The 14,737-nt window shown below is 32.0% G+C and overlaps 1 pseudogene; it reads right to left on the bottom strand.

Moving 5' to 3' along the window:
• Window positions 1-2,514: 2,514 nt before the first annotated feature.
• Window positions 2,515-3,029, bottom strand: LOC125095358 (60S ribosomal protein L21-like; annotated as a pseudogene).
• Window positions 3,030-14,737: the final 11,708 nt, after the last annotated feature.

Raw genomic sequence — 14,737 nt, 5'->3', positions numbered from 1 at the left:
TATTCAGCATTAGTGTATTGTATTGAATAATTTTTTTATTTAGTTAAATCAGGTGCAGCTCTAAGTATTGATAGAGTTAACTATAAAGAACACTGAACATAAAAAATGATATGGGAATGACTAATCACAAGAGAAGCAAAGGAATAAAAATAACTTTGTAAATCTAATAAAAAAGGATTTGGGGTCCAAAAGAAATATGGTAAAAAAAAAAAAAGAATAGAAAGAAATGTGGTAAGTAGAAAGTACCAAAAGATGAAAGAAATACATCACAATATACTAGTTATTGAATAAATGATAAGAGAGTTAATTCATGAGATTAAAAACAAAAATGTTAAATGTTTAAAAAATAAAAGTAGAGAGGCACCTGGGTGGCTCAGTCATTAAGGGTCTGCCTTCGGTTCAAGTCATGATCGTAGGGTTCTGGGATCAAACCCTGTGTTGGCCTCCCTACCCAGCGGGAAACCTGCTTCTCCCTCTCCCACTCCCCCTATTTGTGCTCCCTCTCTTGCTGTCTCGCTCTCTGTCAAATAAATAAATAAATAAATAAATCTTAAAAAAATAAAATAGAGTCTTTAAGAGAAATTCAAATTAATATTCATAGAGACTGAAAATATTGGAAGAAGAGAAATGTATACCTAGAAAATTTAGGTCAAAATGAAGTTTGTGAAAAAAAAATGAAGTTTGTGTAACTTTAATATATAATATTATAAAATAAAACTGGCTTTAAACAAAGATATTATAAGTAATAAATATTTAATAATGATAAAAAATTCTTATAAATATATGGTCATCAACTGGAAAAAAATCATGTCCAAAATAACTAATAGTATTTTTATTCTCATTCTAAACATAATTGATACTGTGGTATCAAACAAACAAAAATAGTAAGTATACAAACATTTGACAAATTGAAAAATTCTAGCTCACCTGTATGTATATATACATATATATGTAAACATAGTGACAAAAAAATTTTAAAAACTGAAAAATATTAAATTCAAAAAAGAAAGACAAAACTAATTTGAAGTTTAAAGTTATACAATGGGAATTAGAGAATTCTTACATAAAAATAATAATAAAATTACTAAATATCAAAACTTGTGTGGAAGAGCTAAGAAAATAATAATTAGTGTGGATATTCTAGAGATCATTTCAAACAAGGGGAAATAAAAAATTAAAAATAAACAACTTGAGCACAAAATTCAAGAAGATAAAATAAATTATCGTAAACCCAAAGAAGGACATACACAGTATAAGAAAAGAAGTAGAAGGAAACAAAACAAAAATACGTTAAATGAAGCAAGAAAAACACCTTTTTAGAACAGACTGATCTGATAGAAACTAAACTCACCATTTAAGAGAAAAAAACAGGGGATGCCTGTGTGGCTCAGTCAGTTAAGCATCTACCCTCAGCTCAGGTCATACCAGGACCCTGGGATCAAGCCCCTCATCAGGCTCCCTGCTCAGCCAGCCTGAAATCTGCTTCTCCCTTTCCTTCTGCCCCTCTCCCCTGCTTGTGCTCTCTCTCTCTCAAGTAAATAAATCTTTAAAAAATAATAGTAATAAGAGAAAAAACAGTGTCCCAATAAATATAAGAGGGGAAAATGACATATAGATATAGTGAACAATAGGGAAAAAAGATATTGTAGAAAAAATGAATACTTTCCCATGATGGCTTTAAATATGGGCACTTCTCTAGGAAAATGTGACTTAACAATACTGATAATATAGTTTATTGAAATCTGAACACACTTAAAAACTTTCATTGTGAGCAGTTAAAATCTATCCACCTTCCAAAAAAAAAAAAACCAAAAAAATGAACTACTTTTAAGTATTTTTAAAGAGGTTAATGCTCATGTTTCAAGAAAAGGCAATTTTATTTCTGATAATAGTTTTAAAAATTTTAAGGAATCAGAAAAAATGTTCAAAATCACATTTTGATAATATTTATTCAATAGAGTAAATAAAAATTAAAATATTAAAAAGTTCTTAGTGTGAAAAATCAAGAAGAATTTGGGCTTATTTCAGAAATACAAAAATTATCAACTTTAGAATAATTATTGATGCAGTCATTAATGTAATAGATTTAGAAAGCAGAGGCCATGAAACATCTCAATGTACAAAAAGCATTTCATAATATTCTACATCAATTTATTATACTTTTCATACAACTAATAGTATTGTAGTAAATCTCCAAAAAGCCCTATAATAGTAATGGTAAATTCTAAAAATTTTCTTTTTAAAATAAAATCCCTAAATATTGTCATGATTTGTTCAACTGGACTAGATTCCTTCACTAGCAGCTATTTGCGGAAAAAAAAATTTTAAACTGAGTTACATGGAATAATCAAAATTGATATTATTTGAAAATTTGTTATCATGTACCTTGACTATCAAATAAATCTAGATTTCAGGATTAGGAATTATAAGAGAATTCAGTGGGGCTTCTAAGTAAACTATAAGTGAATGCAATTTTTTTTTTTTTTTTACAGTCTTGAGGTTTTATTTTCTTTATATTTATCATGCCATGAATTCATAGGGAATGGGTTCCAGCAGTTCGGGCTCCTTTCCATTAGTTCTCACAAAATGTGCTTCTCTGGGTGGAGCAGGCTGACGCTTCAGTTGTACCCAAGTACCTTTCTCTTTGGCTTCCTTCTTTTTCTGATCATTTCCTTTACACGCTTCAGGAAGCTATCTCGGCTCTTTGAATGTTTAATATGCTCAATGCGGACATTAATTCTCTTGGCAAGAATCTTGCCCTTAACTTGTTTGTTTAACAATACCAACAGCATGCTGAGTAACATTGTAGACTCTTCCAATTTTGCCATGGTAACATTTGTGGGGCATTCCGTTTTGAACAGTGCCCATTCCCTTGATGTCCACAATATCACCTTTCTTGTAGATTCGCATATATGTGGCCAAAGGAACAACTCCATCTTTTCTAAAAGGCCTAGAGAACATGTACCGGGTACCTCTCCTCTTTCCCTTTGTGTTGGTCATTTTGGCAAATTACTGGAAGATGGTGGTTCCGGCCCGTGAATGCAATTTTATATCAGTTCTATACAAAAACAAATAATCAAAAATTGAAATTTTATGTAATCCTATTCACAATAGCAAGTAACAGTATACATTGAAGAAATACAGACTATTCTACAGTTATAAGAAGAAATACTTTAAGGTTGGCAGCTTCCTTCACACATATTTAGAATAACAATGTAATTCTTTAAAAAGACCAAACAGGTTACTTGGCAAACTATTCCTCAAATCCACTTGAGTAAATTTACCAAGGAATCCAAGATTATTTTGAAGAATAAAAGCAATAAATGCACACGCGGACAATGACATATTATATATGTACTAATTTGTTGTGTTCTATCAGCCTAGTAATAAAAAATAAACCAAAGAAATAAAAATCAGAGACAGGTAATACATTTGTATAACCTTGGTATATTATAAAAATATCATTAAATATCAGTGGAGAAAGGTTAACTTTTTAATAAATGGTTCCAGAAGAAGTAGTTCTCCTAATGAGAATATATGTACATACAGCCTGAACAATGGGCTTGATCTATCACCCTATATCTATCACCATTTATAAATTTCATATATATATTTGGAATGTATGACAGATTAGCACAAAAAATCCTAAATATATTAAAATGTAAATATAAAAAAGAAAATAATTTTAAATAGAAATAAGGGAAAATATATACTTTTTAAATTCAAAATTAATAATTCTTGAACACATAAACATCACATAGTTCAGTGAAATAAACATTTTATTCATTTATATGAGAAAGAGAGTGAGTGAGCTGAGCAGAGAGCCCGACACAGAACTTGATCCCTGAACCCTGGGATCATGGCCGGAGCCAAAGGCACTCAACTTACTGAGCCACTCAGGTGCCCAAAGTATGAATTTTACTGAATTTACACACACCTGGAATTAATGTAACATGTGTGTCAACTATAGTTAAGTAAGTTTTTTTAAAGATTTATTTATTTTAGAGAGGGGGGAGGGACACCTGGAGAGGGAAAATCTCAAACAGATTCCCTGCTGAGCGTAGAGCTCAACAGGAGGCTCCATCTCCTGACCCTGAGATCATGACCTGAGTCAAAATTAGAGGATTTGGATTCTCAACTAACCAGGCCACTCAGGTGCCCCTCAATGAAATTGTTTTAATTAATTTAAAAAATTTTTATATATGAGAATAGCAAAAATTAATGAGTTACGACATTAATTGTTGGTGATTACTGCTGAGTATGTCAACTGTTATGTGTAATTAGGGAGCAATTTGGCAATATCTGGAAAATTTGACCACAGTCATCTTATAAGATCTATTAATTTTACATTATCCACAGTGGAGAAATTCTCTCACATGTACATAAAGGTATTCATAACATGAGGTTTATGCCTTTTTTTTTTAAGATTTTTTTTTTAATTTATTTGACAGACAAAGATCACAAGTAGGGCAGAGAGGCAGGCAGAGAGAGGAGAAAGCAGGCTCCCCGCTGAGCAGAGAGCCCGATGTGGGGCTCGATCCCAGGACCCTGGGATCATGACCTGAGCCGAAGGCAGAGGCTTTAACCCACTGAGCCACCCAGGGCCCCAAAAGTGAGGTTTATATTGAAAAAAAAAAAAAAAAAGTATGGAAAAATGTGTTTATTTTTGAGTCAGTGAAATATATCTACGTGTATCAATATGAGTTGCATTTCATAATGATAGCATCGTACAATAACTGGCATTTGTAAAAAGACTAAAATTTCATAGCGTCTGATAGAAATTTTTTAAATTTAAAATACAGTAGCAGTGGTATGTGGTATAGATAGATATTTTCATATTAAATAAACTACAGAAATGTTACTTGGGAGAAATTTGGCCCTTCAGAATAGTACTCATGTTGGAAAGGGGGAAAGGGGGATCGGTAGTCTAATAACTGACTATAATGTTCATAATTGTTCAGATATAACTGAGAAAGAAAGAGAGAGAGAGCATGTGCATTTGTCACATCTCTTTTGAGGTTTCTACTATTTGATATATTTCACAATCTGAAAAAATACCGAAATATAATTGCACACATTCTTCAGATTGCTATATTCTTTGGTTATTATCTTACGGACTGTTCTTTTAAAATAAAAGAAAGGAAAACATTATAAAATCAAATCAGTGAAATTATTCCACAAAACTAAATATGATATGTTGAGAACATAAATTCCTAGACATGAAGATCTTAATGTCAAAAGTCCAAAAAATTCAATTTCAAAAATGACTTCACACTTCCAGCTCCAAGATATTCTCTAATATAATTAAAACCATCTTGATGCCACTTACAAGAACTAGTTAAATAATTTTAATATATCTAATTTTCTCTCCCCAAATGGAGGAAACACCTCCTCACATATTGCTTTGTAATGAACTTCACAACAAAGTGAAAAGTTGAAAAACAAAGCAAAGATAAGGCAAGGTGCTGAATGTTGTTTTACATAGGTACTTTATATGCAATTTCATGTTAACTGAGAAATGAGCTATTGAAAAATAGGTATGGAATCTGATTTTTTTAATGTTTAATTGAAGACTGACTTCTGGATATTAAAAGAAATATGAGATATGTTGAAGAATGAAACCATCTGCTATTGAAAATCTAACTTTGCTTGGTAATTTCCTGGTGTCAGTGTCTCTGGTGATATACTAAATTATAGGAGATCTGAAGTATGGAGATTTAACAACTCTCTAATTAAAACGGCAGCATTTGTGCAACAGATGAAGACTATTTCGGAATAAATTAATATCAATAAAAACCAAGAAACTAGCCTGGGTGTTTTGTGGAAGCTGCCAGAGCAGTCATGAGGGGTAGAATAATTTGCTTCTTGGCAACAGCAGCACAAAAAGTATACATTGAGTACCAGTGTCAATTAGAAGAAGTTAATGAGATGTAAAGAGCAACATAATAAAACAGGTATCCTAGGACCCTCCAACTTTTGATTAGATTGAGAGAAACTAAATTCTTTGTTGTGAATAACAGACAATGTGTTAAAGCTTAATGAACAAAAGCACCATGAAAGGGAAGTAAATTTAACAAATTACTTACTATATCAGAATGCAAAAAGTAGGAAAATATATTTAATAAGAATAATTTTCTGCTTAAATATTAAATATGAAAAATATTTTGGAATTTTTGGCATATAGTAAATTCTTGCATGTTGAAAAATCTCTGGAAAGAACGTTCCTGCATGAATGAATATGCTATAGATTGAAAGATAACTTTATTTCTTCTCAGACTTTGTGAAATACAGGAATCTATTGAATAATTAAGTTTCAAAAACATTACATGAACTGAGTTTGTAAATTTACAGATTTTGCTTTTTGTAAGGAGATATTGAAATTAAATATGAATCTTGTACAATTTTTTTAAAAGTTTTAAATTTAAGATGCATTGAGTAATTTAATTACTTAATGCTGTATAATGTTTCTTTCATAGGATTTTATGATAAACATTTTAAATGAATACATGTAAATAAAATCAGCAACTAATACATAATCAGTAGCAAAGTTTTAAAGATTGCCATTGAAAACTGTCATAGCAAATCCTGACAGCAAGGAGTTTACCATATTTTTTTCAAGTTATAGCTGAAAGCATGTTACAAGTTTGTAAAGGTTAGATAGAACATAGATCTACTGTTCTCTCATTCTTTTGCTTAAAGATAAAGTCTTTTAAAATAATACACATGGGTCTTTCCATCTTGGTAGCAGAGTATGTCAAAGCACAAAAAGTTCTCACGGCAGTAAAGAATTATGCATCAATCTTCAGAATAAAAATGGAAATCCAGTGTAAAGTCCCCAGAATTTGAGAGTGATTTTTCCTTAAAGGGATCTGCAAATAAAAGTTAAAAAGTCAGTCAAGTTTGGAATGAATAAGTAAGAATAAAAGGACAAAACAAAAAGAATGTAGTCAATAATAGTATAATAATGTTGTATAGTGATAGTGACTACACTTGTGGTTCAGATAGTCCAAACTTGTGGGATCACTATGTTGTATACCTGAAACTAATAAAACATTATGTGTTGAGAACATTCAAATTAAAAAAAAAAAAAAAAGGAATTAAAAAAAAAAAGAGAGGCGCTTGGGTGGCTCAGTGGGTTAAAGCCTCTGCCTTCGGCTCAGGTCATGATCCCAGGGTCCTGGGATCGAGCCCCACATCGGGCTCTCTGCTCAGCAGGGAGCCTGCTTCCCCCTCTCTCTCTGCCTGCCCCTCTGCCTACTTGTGATCTCTCTGTCAAATAAATAAATAAAATGTTTAAAAAAAAAAAAAGAAAAAAGAAAAGGCTCACAAAGAGCCTTACCTATAAAAAAGAAAAAAAAGAAAAAGAGGCTAAGCAAATCTTTCATACCCTATGGAACAAGAAGACAAATTTGGAATCTCAGGCATATGAAAGCAGGACCATAATCCATATCCTGATGGTAGGAAAAAACTAGAATAGTTTTGTCAATTATTCCAGTACAACCTCAAATGACCTCAATCCCTCACATTGGATTAAGGTAAATAATGATACTATATTCCTAGTTTACTGCCACATGTAAATCTTTTCTAGAAGAAGATAAGTCATTTTTTTGAAGATAATCATTTTAAATGTTATACTATATTTATAATTTTTCTATTGGTATGCAAGATAGACTGTTAGATAGAAAATTATAGACTGGAATGAATTTATTAGAAAAGGAGAGAGATGAAAATTAAATTAATTAAAATTAAAATTTATTAAAATTAAAATTAATGAAGTCCACACATCAAGAAGTTAAATGGCATTTTATTCCAAAAAAAGTAAAAGAAACTAAAGAAAAGATCAGGAAAGAAAATGATAAAATTAAAAAACAATTAAACAAACACATAATATGAAAATCAATAGTACCTGGGTGGCTCTGGTCAGTGGATCTATGTTTCATCTAACCTTTACAAAACTGTAACATGCTTTCAGTTATATCTTGAAAAAAAAATAGGATCCTGGGGTCTTCAGATCTAGCCTGCATCAGGACTCCCTGCTCTGCAGGAAGTCTGCTTCTCCCTTTCACCTCAGCCCTTTCTCCTGCTTGTGCTCTCTTTCTCTCTCTCTATCTCAAATGAATTATAAAATATTTTAAAAAATAATGATAATTGATGTTTCTTTATAAAATAGCAATGAAACTGAGAAATTCATAACCTGGCTAGAGTAATGAGGAGGAAAATTGTAAGATCTGTTATAGAAATTGTGGTATTGGGGTGCCTGGGTGGCTCAGTGGGTTAAGCCTCTCCTTCAGCTCAGGTCATGATCCCAGGGTCCTGGGATTGAGCCCACATCAGGCTCTGCTCAGCGGGGAGCCTGCCTCCCCCTCTCTCTGCCTGCATCTCTGCCTACTTGTGATCTCTGTCTGTCAAATAAATAATAAAATATTAAAAAAAAAAAAAAGAAAGAAAGAAATTGTGGTACCAAACTGTCCCCACCCCACCAAAATAGCTTTTATTTCTGTAAGTAATATATATTTTACTACAATTATACCATATCATAACTGTATGTTAAGAGAATAAAGGGATATGATCCTTACTATGTTGTTAAAAAATATCAGGGACCAAAGTTTGTTACCTATTCTATTTTTTTTTTCTTAAGACATGTATAAAAACTCCTTTGAGTTTGTGATTTCAAACAATTAAATTAAACTAAATTAAAGAATGAAAACTATGATATGCTTAAAAGCCTGGTTAACAGTTAATCACTGGAATATGATTATTTCAGTGGAATACAATTATCAAGTAAGATGTTGATAGATAACTGTTGGCCATATACTAGCATACACTGGTTTGTCAAAATCTCTGAAATTACTAAAACTTAAATCAAAAAATTATGAATAAAGCTGAATTTAAAATATTTAAATTTTAATATAATGTAGATTTTTGTTCTGAGAAGTATACTTTTTTAATACCAGTGAGCTCATCATAGTTAAAACAGATAACAAAAATGTATGTACTCATTTACCCAATGATTACATGAATTTTTGTAACAGTATTTCTCACTAATACTGTATTTTTTTTGTGATATAACTTTGAACTAGGCAGCAAGTTCCTTAAGAAGAGAGAACTGTTGTTTGTTTTTATGATACATAATATCTCAGGTTACTGCACATATAAATAGGTATATTGCTTGCATTTATTGGCACGGATGTGTAAATAATTGTCAAAAATTTAGCTAACTTACTGCATGGTGTTGCTGCCTTGGCATCTATTTTGTTTGGCCAATGGCCTGTAGGGACCTTAGTCACTAGCTCCTCATGCCATGACATGCCCTGACAACAGCCCACAGATTCACAAGACAATGCAATATGACCTTCCCAATAGCTCTTGCAATCGGTAGTCTCACCTGTCTCCCAGCACCTCTATGGCTTATAGACCCCCTAGATAACACTTGTTTCAAGCTTACCAAAACCTTCCTTTTTGTTTTGAATTCACCAATCTAGTCCTGGCCTGGGAACCCCAAAACTTTGCCCCATGAATCCTAAAAAATTATGTGCCACAGGTCCTTCCTCTCTTGTTTTTACTCTGTCTTGACTTCCCCATGTGGCCACTGGAGGCATGCAGTGTACTTCCTTCAGGACCTGTAACAAATTTCTCTATTTCGATTTCTCTAAGGGTCTGTGGAAACAGGCTCATCAACTGGCACCTTGTGCTCCACTTAGCAAATGGTAATTTAACAAAGTCATAACTATGAAGGAATAAAAATGATAAATTTTCACTTACCCAGATTCAGCACCCTTAAATTATTTTTTGCAGAACTAATCCAATATAAGAAAGATGAAGATTATTAATTTTTTAATAATCATTTTTAATCAAATTAGGTCAATCAACAGTCAATTACCAGATAATTTATTAGAATCTTCTAATATGCCAGAGAACAGTTTCTATCTAAATCTTGCTCTTTAGTAACAAGTTTTACTAAAATATATAACTTTTACATTGGCTAATGTGATTAGTTGAAAAAATAATGATATAATGATATAAAATAGAAGAGCATATAGTCCATTGGAATTAAGGACAACTAGAAAACCTACAAAACTTTATTAGGATTAGAATGATCATAAAAGAAGATGACACTAGAAACTTTTATTTTTTTAATAATAGCAGGATGCTTCTTATTTTTCCTTTTTAGAATTTATTTATTTATTTATTTGGCAGAGAGACAGCTAGAGAGGGAACACAAGCAGGGTTAGTGAAGAGAGGGAGAAGCAGGCTTTCCAGGACCCCGGGATCATGACCTGATCCGAAGGCAGATGCTTAACTGACTGAAGCATGCAGGTGCCCGACACTAGAAACTTTAATAATAATAATAACAATAATAATAATAATAGTGTTTTATTTTCTTTTTTTGTATTCATATTTACATGGAGGCACATATTATTTTGTGCATTCAATACCTGATTTTGACCCAATAAATTATCAATCTGATAATGAACAAGAAAGGTTTTTAAATAGGGACGCCTGGGTGGCTCAGTTGGTTAAGCAGCTGCCTTTGGCTCAGGTCATGATCCCAGAGTCCTAGGACCGAGTCCTATATCAGGCTCCTTGCTCAGTGGGGAGCTTGCTTCTCTCTCTGCCTCTGCCTGCTACTCTGCCTGTGCGTGCTCTCTCTCAGTCTCTGACAAATAAATAAATAAAAGCTTAAAAAAAAAAAAGAGGAAGGTTTTTAAATAGATTATGTAAGATACCACAAATACCTATGTGACCTTGAAAAGATGACTTAATTTCTTTGTGACTCCATGAATTGCACTCTTTTATCTATTCACTTTAGTACTGACAGACAAAAGGCAAAATCTCACATAAGCAAATGTTTTTAGTTCTATCAGTTAAGGGAATAATTTCTTTGAGAAAGTTGAGGTTAGTGGTTATAATAATTTGCTTGACCTTAATTTTTTTTTTTTTAAAGATTCATCATGCTACATATTATCCATCCTTGTGTCCAGCATTTTATGATTCTGCCTTGGAGCTGAGGTTTCCAGAATGCTGACTCTACTACTGTTAAAATTCATTCTTTGGAATTACATTCTTTGGAATTTTAATTTTTTTTTCTTTTTTTTTTTTTGCCTTTCCTCTCCTATAGTACCTATGCCGAAGTCCAGAATTGAGATTTAGTTCCAAGGAATTTGAAGAGTGAAGGAAGATATGAATTTAATGGTGATGAAAATTTCAAGTAAATTATCAAATTTTAAATAGTTTAACATAACTTGTTCTTACCAATATTATCCCATCAATTTTAAAAGACTAAAGATAAAATAAATACATTTTGTTGTCTTATGACAAATTATCCAATAATTTTATTTTTCTCCCTAAGCAAAAAAATACATTTTATAGCTAAGTTTTTCTAAACTATTTACAAGTTTTTAACATATTGTAAGTTTGTGCTTAATCTTTTGAAGACATTGAATTTATAATGAGAAAATCTGCTTCTTCAAGTTTAAAACTCCAAACATTCTTGACTTTAGCATTTAAAAAAATTATTTCCTCTCAAATTCCAATTTGGTTTACCCTTTTAAAAAACAACTTTCTTTTGAATATAAAATGCTTGTAATTTTTTTGTGTTATGTATCATGTAAATATATTTTAATTGCTACTTTCCTGAAAGCATAGTAAGTTATTTTAAATAATTTATAAAATTTTGGAATGGTTATGCTTACAGAAAAGTAATGAAGACAGTACAGAGATTTTTTCATGTATTGCACATGTTCCTTCCCCTATTATAAACATATTGCATTAATTTGGTATATTTATCATAATTAATGAACCCATACTGACATCATTAATTAAAGTCCACACTTTATTCATATTTCCTTAGTTTTTATGTAATATACTTTTTTCTGTTTCAGAATGCCCTCAGGGACATCACATTACAGTTAGATGTCATGTTTCCTTAAGTTCCTTTTGGCTATGACAGTTTCTCAGACTAACACCAGGTTTGATGATCTTGACAATTTTAATGAGTACTGGTCAGTATTCTATAGACTTTCCTTCTACTGGGATTTTTTTCTGATATTTTTCTCATTCATTAGACTGGAGTACAGATTTTTGGAAAGAAGACAACAGAGGTAAAGTACCATTTTCATTACATCATATATTAACTGTACATACAATCAACATAATTTATAACATTTATCAGGTTTTCTTACTGGAAACAACACTTTTTCACCCTTTCTAATAGTACTGTTTGCAGAAAAGACACTATATTCCAAACCACACATGAGAGTGGTAGTTATGCTCTGGTACAGGATGATTATATCTACTTAAATTATTTGGAATTCTTCTGCAAAAGAGATTTGTCTCCTGTTCCCCATTATTTATTCAATCATTGATTTATGGATATTATTTCCTATGTTAGATTATAATTCAGTACCTATTCATTTGTTTTCTCAAAACAAACCAGCTTTATGAACAACTTCAGTTGGTTCTGTTGGCACACTCCCCCCCCCCAACACTGAGAGTTTAGTTTTTAGTTTGTTTTAGCACTTCCTTTCCTTCCAGATGCTTGAGACTCTTGTACATATTCTGCTCCAGACTTAGAATCATTATTTCTCCAGGGAACACTAGTTCCTTCTATTGAAGAATGATATTAGAAACAGATCTGTTCGCAGTATAATTTTATTTTTTAATTAAAGAACCTTCTAAAGAAGTTAATTTCTTTTGCCTCTGGGGATTGTGTTCTTTCACTCTTCTCTTAGACTTTTTTGAGAATTTGTTAATATTCAACTGTTAATATTTTTGACATAACAGGTTTTACTGTTTGAAAAATTTGAATCCATAAAATCAGATTATTAAACAGTTCATAGATATTGCACTATGTATGCAGTTGAAAAAATCATGCCTTAATTCAATGAGCTTAGACTCTTCCTTTTATTTCCAATAGTGTTTTATAAGGAGCCTTTATTTTCCTACACACAGGTGTATCATCACAAGACTGTTAGAACTAGTTTTTATGTCCCCAGTGTCTCTCCCTTGAATGTATACAGAACTCTGTTAGATGCTATGAGTCCTTGTTCTTAACTTATTATGATTAATGTGTAATATTAATCAAACATTAAAAGAGACTCTTAGTTTAAGTAGTGTTTTGTTAGTACTTGATGGTTGAGTTTCCACTAATCTCCAATTAAACTGAAATAAAAATCTTGCTAAAATATTAACAGTGTGGGGCACCTGGGTGGCTCAGGGAGTTAAACCTCTGCATTCAGCTTGGGTCATGATCTCAAGGTCCTGGGATTGACCCCCTAATCAGGCTCTCTGCTTGGCGGGGAGCCTGCTTCCTCCTCTCTCTCTGCCTGCCTCTCTGCCTATTTGTGATCTCTCTGTCAAATAAATACATAAAATCTTAAATATATATATATATTATATATATATATATATAAAACAGTGTGAAAACTCATAAACAAATGTGAAAAACAGAAAAGACACTTTTTATAATGTTAAAATACAAGATTAATCCCTATAAGAATTAAGATATAGGAAAAAAGTTGAAAACAAAACTTTTTAAAATTTTGTATTAAAAAGATTCTTAAAAATACCCATGTCTATAAAATAGCTTCTCTGTTCTCTCCCTCCTTACTAAGACAAAAGTAATGGTGTAGCCATAGGAATTTCTGAGTGAACTACACTCTATCTTCCTTACTAAGCTTATTTTTTTTTAATTCTGCATATACCCATTAAGTAATTCATTACATAATTCTTGACTTATCTCAAACTGTGTCTTCCTCAAGGATACCTAGCCAGAACTATACTCACTGAAAGAATCATCTGGTTGTTTTGTATTGTTTTTTTCTAAGTATTTCATTAAAAGTATTTATCATAATCCAAAATTATCAAGCTCATTTAATCTTTATTCCCCTACTACAATGTAAGTTCACTTAAGAAAAAGCATAGTCTCTATCTACCTTACTGTAATAATTATTTATGCATTAATAGCAACATTAATAAAGCACTGTGACTCAGTTAATTTTATAGACTAAACCTGTGGTAGGATTCTTAGACTACAAATTTCTATTACTTTCTGCTCTTCTAGAAATGTTCAACCTTTGCTCTAAGGAATACTAATGCAGGAGACACTTTGTTGAAAGAGGTGGATTTCTCACTTTAAATGAATTTGAATTTTTACTTACATTATCCCATATAGACATTCAAAATTGGTATTAGCACAGTAAAGTCTAAAATTTTAATAAGTCAAGTTCTTTAAATTTGTGTATCCTAGGATTTCTCAAATGTATTCAAATATGTTTTTTCATATTTTAAATATTTATTGTCATTCCTATTTATTTATTTATTTATTTAAGATTTTACTTGTTTATTTGTCAGAGAGAGAGAGCACAAGAAGGGGGAGAAGCAGGCAGAGCAGGTAGAGGGAGAAGCAGGCTCCCTGCTGAGCAAGGAGCCCTATGCAGGACTAGATCCCAGGATCCTGGCATCATGACCTGAGTCAAAGGCAGTGCTTAACCAACTAAGCCACCCAAGCTTCCCTGTTGTCATTCCTTCTAAAATAGTGTATCCCAGGGGTGCCTGGGTGGCTCAGTGGATTAAAGCCTCTGCCTTCGGCTCAGGTCATGGTCCTAGGGTCCTGGGATCAAGCCCTGCATCAGGCTCTCTGCTCAGCGGTAAGCCTGCTTCCTCCTCTCTCTGCCTGCCTCTCTGCCTACTTGTGATCTCTCTCTCTGTCAAATAAATAAAATCTTTAAAAAAAATA

Source organism: Lutra lutra, chromosome 3 (assembly GCF_902655055.1).
Source record: "Lutra lutra chromosome 3, mLutLut1.2, whole genome shotgun sequence".
Taxonomy (NCBI): Eukaryota; Metazoa; Chordata; class Mammalia; order Carnivora; family Mustelidae; genus Lutra; species Lutra lutra.
The sequence above is the reverse complement of the archived record's forward strand: the minus strand, read 5'-3'. Positions and strand labels throughout refer to the sequence as shown.